The following is a 4,937-nucleotide window of genomic DNA, read 5'->3' as shown; positions in this document are numbered from 1 at the left end:
CTGGTGGTCAGAGCATCTGCCCCTTAGTGGTCATTGTATGTCATAGCAACTGGTTGACCAGTCAAATTTAAAATTTATAAATCATCTTAGTTCATAGCTCTTTCCAATTTAAGAATATAGCATTTCATAAACATTAAAATGCACTATATCAGTTTTTATGGATATAGACATATTTCAAAAACAAAACAAAAATAGTATGGAAATGATACAGATAAATTTTACAATAGTGAAAGTTGAAAGAAAACTGGTAAAGATGGGAAGAGGAAATGAGAAAAGGAAGAGAAAGGGACAAGAGATAGGCACTGGGTATATCTCTAAGGAGATATTTTTTAATACCTGGCAAGTATAAGTGGTGAATGTTAAATCTAGGTGGTGGTGTCCATTATTTTCTGTACTTTCTAGCTGCATTAAAATATTTTACTTAAAAATAATCTGCTTTTTTATTGTTGAATGTGCCCTCAGTTATAAAAGATATTGCAACTAAGTACACACTATTCTCTGATGCTCCTTTTTTAGAGCTAAGTAGAAACTCTACCCCCCAGAAGCATGGTTATCATTACTAAAACCAATGTTCAAGAGCACATGTAGAACAGCAAGCCTTCTTAAAACCTGCAAAACCGTTTTAAAAATTAGCCTTGTGCACATCAGTCCTACTCGAGCCCTTTCACTCCCTTATTTTGCTTCTTTCCTCATAATTTTGGAGAAGAAAATAAACACCAAGAATATAAATATTCAGATTTCCAAAAACATTTTAACCTACATTACACAATATAGTAACTATAAAACCTAGGCCGATTAGATTGAGTAAAAATGTGTAGTACTCACTGCAAATGCATCCCCCTTGGAAAACAGTAGGAGTGCAGAATGCTGTCCATGCCTAAGCACAAAAAGAGAATGATGATAGGGTGGAAATTAGAAGAAAGTTCAGACATTTTCAAATTAAAATGTCATCCAATTTTTATTTAATCTTATTCATAATTTCATCACCAACCAAACCAGGATTATAAAAAATGCTAGAGGAACTTCTTTAAAAAGACGAAGAAAATATGAATAATAAAATGGCAATTACTAAATTACTTATACATACTTATCAATAATTACTTTATTTTTTTAAATATATATTTTTTATTTCAGAGAGGAAGGGAGAGGAAGAGATAGAGACATCAATGACTAGAGATAGTCTTTGATCAGCTCCGCTTGCATGCCCCTACTGGGGATCTAGCCCACAAGCAGGCATGAGCCCTGACTGGGAATTGAACTGTGACCTCTTGGTTTATAGGTCGATGCTCAACCACTGAGCAATACCAGCCAGGCTCAATAATTACTTTAAGTGTAAATGGATTAAATAGTCCCATCAAAAGACAAAGGGTGGCTAAGTGGATAAAAAAAAAACAAGATTCATGCATATGCTGTCTACAAGAAACCCACTTCAGATCAAAAGATACACATAGTCAGAAAGTAAAGGGAGATAAAAAAAAATATTTTACACAAATGGAAATGAAAAGAAAGCTGAAGTAACAATATTTATATTAGACATAATATACTTTAAAACAAAGGCCATAAGAAGAGACAAAGAAGGACATAGCAGTTTCACTCCTGGGTATTTATCTGAAGACACCCAAAACTTTAATTCAAAAAGTCATATGTATACCTATATTTACTGCATCAGTGTTAACAATGGCTAAGATATGAAAGCAATATAAATGTCCATCACCAGATTAATGGAAAAGTAGAGGTGCTACATATGTACTATTTTATGTACTGTTTTAATTTAGATAATATTCATTAGAATATTACTGAGCTATAAAAATAATGAAATATTGCCATCTGCTACAACATGGATGGACCATGCTAAGTGAAATAGGTCAGACAGAGAAACACAAATACCATATGATTTCATTTATATATGCAATCTACAAAACAAAATAGAAACAATCTCACAGATCCAGAGAATATTCTGATGGTTACAAGATGACAGGAGAGTTCGGTAAAAAAGGAAAGGGATTAAGATGCATAAATAAGCAATTATAAAAATAGTTTATATTTTATTTTCTATGTATTACAGTGTTTTGATATCTTTCAGGCTAAAGAAAGACTGCTCCTCCTTGAGCTAGGCAACTCTAAGAGATATAAATGGATTGAATACAGTACTCCCAGCAAAAGACATAGGGTCATCTAGAACATACCTTTGATCCGTAAACTAATTCAGAGCCACATCCCCTCCATCTAGTCATATCAGCCTGGAGGCAATATTCCTTTACCTAAATCTTCCCAGGGCCTGGTACCACCAGAGGGATTACCCTTAGAATTTAGAGCTTGAGGCAAAGAAGAGGAAGAAGTAAAGAAAAGGCAACCTTCTCAATTTATAACCAAAAAGCAGATTACAGGGAAATAAATTCTGACTCACTAGAGGGAAATGTGCTTTAATTATCATTTTTATATACTACCATGTTTCAGATGACACTACCCTTTAAAAAAAACAACCACATCTTTTAAACTAATATGTTCAAAAATCTAGAAGGCAAGCTCTAGATTCAGCATATAAGAATAAAATTATGTCTCATGAGAAATTTGATTGGGATTGCAAATTCCTTTCATTCATCATTTATAATAGCCAGTTCAGATTGCTTGATTGATTTATGTTATAATCCTGGAGTAATTTACTATCCTAATTTATAACATTATATCTGTTGACTTTTGCCATACTTATATTTATACCTTCAAGAGATTCTGTCACTTTACAAAGCTGTTAATTAATTCTTCTTCCAAATCATTAATATGTTTAATTAAAGCAAATAAGGTAAAAGTGTATGTCATGTTCATCTTTGCATTGTCTCTAGTATCTAACACAATGTCACTGTTGTAAGTGGGGCTCAGAAGTACATTGATTCAATGATTGTTTATTGAGGTCCTACTGTGTACCCTGCCAATCCTGTAGGTATTGTAAGAAAACAGTGCTGTGGCTAAGAGTGGGGACTTCCAGGACAGTTGAATCTGTTCAAATCCCTACTCTTCCATTTAGTATACCTCAATTTCTTATACGTGTTTCCTCACCTATAAAATGGGCAAAATAATAATAAATAACAATACTTCCTTCCCAGATGAAGAATGAAAAAGATCATATGTGTAATGTGCTTACCATAGCCTTCATATAGCAAATCCTCAATAAATGTTGTTTATAAGTCAATAATATAACATCTATAAAATAAAACCATTCATAGTATCTATGTATTATAATTCATTAAATAAAGTTCTCTCAGCAGAAGGCTTTTGCCTTTTTTTTTCATTACTGTATCTCTAGTGCCTAAAACAGTGAATCATACATTAAGCACTCAAAAGAAAAGTGTTTAATAAATGAATCAAGACATTTTTACATAAAAATAATTTCATTTTCTCTATTATAAACATTTATTTCAAAAATTACAAATGACAGGGAAGAATGCTCTAGCAAGATTAAATGAAGCAAGATTCTAACATATCAAGATAATCTAGTTCCTTCCAGCACCCTGCCTTAGAAATTATATTACCTAAGCAATAATGACTTACTGTAAAATGCCTACTTCTACATATATAATACAAATAATAAAATCTTCCAATTGGAAATAAATATGGTGAGTTAATTAAGCATATCCGTTAGACACTCAAAAAAATTTACCACATAAAAACTTGAAAAAAACAAAATGATAAATTCAATTTTTTTATTAATCTTGGTACTACACAAGACAAATGTTTTTAACAGAAAAAACTAAACTTGCTAATAACTTCAATCTTAACTCCCAACAACATATTTTAGTAATTCCTGGTGCCTGGCAAAATAGCTTCTGAACACTTGTTTCCCATTTAGTACTCCAGAAAACTTGCCAAAAGGTAGAGTTCCAGATGGAATAGAAGAAAGCATGAAGAACCCTCAAGGATTTACACTTAAGATTTAGGTGATGAGTGTCCCAGAGATGTGGGGATGTCATGGACACCAATCACTTCTCTCCGCCAGATTTTTCTTCCCAGTTTTTCTCAGAACCCTTACTGCCTTTAGAAAATTCTGATTCTTTCCAATTACTTTGTGATTCTGGTAGGGCTGCCAATTACATTATCTCGGCCTCCTTACATACTGAGCTGGAAAGAGGAAATCTGTTATATTATGTGAAATCTCTGTTTCCTCTTAGGTGGCTAAGCTGGTAGTGGTGCACATTTTTGGCAGCCTGAGCCATCTCCTTCACCACCACTTCATAAAGGAAACTTTCTCTACAGGAAGAATAAAGACAGACACACTGAGATATGGAAGAGATGCAGAGAGGATGGTGGAGTAGGATATGGAGGTGTGAGAAAAGAGCACGAAATAAATACCCATTGACATCACTTTAATCTTTGGATTGAGGCAAACTCAGGCAGGTCAGCTAGTCCACCTCTGATCTTTATTATCTAAGCCAATAATTCTCTTCCCATTCAAATTTCCTTGAGCTGTACTTCTTTCACTTATAATGAAAAAAAAATTTTTTTAATGAATATAGGAGACTTTCAATTTTACTTAGTTACAAAATATCTAGAGCTACAATATAAGTTTATAAATAAAAATATTTCAAGTCATGGATATTCAATATTTTAAACTAGAAGCACTATTTTTTTTCTGCTTTTAATGGTTGTGCGTTTTATATGATTAAAACTGCAAAACATTTGAGTTTCACTCATTGAAACTAACCTTTGCTTTGAGGTGTGAATATCCACACAGTTAGTAAGAGAAAAGGAAGCAAGTGATTCATTTTGAAGTTTTTACCTTAGCAACTCAAGTTAATATAATTATGATTAAGTTAGCAGCAAAGCCAAGGGTCAAAGAGCATGGGCTCTAAAACCAGAGAGCTTGGGTGCAGAGCAGGAACTGCCACTTACAACCTGTGAGATGTTGGTCAAGTCAGGCAACAGAGATATGTTCCCTGGCCTGT

The sequence above is a fragment of the Pipistrellus kuhlii genome, unplaced genomic scaffold (assembly GCF_014108245.1).
Source record: "Pipistrellus kuhlii isolate mPipKuh1 unplaced genomic scaffold, mPipKuh1.p scaffold_m20_p_8, whole genome shotgun sequence".
Lineage (NCBI taxonomy): Eukaryota > Metazoa > Chordata > Mammalia > Chiroptera > Vespertilionidae > Pipistrellus > Pipistrellus kuhlii.
This window is presented reverse-complemented; position numbering follows the sequence as displayed.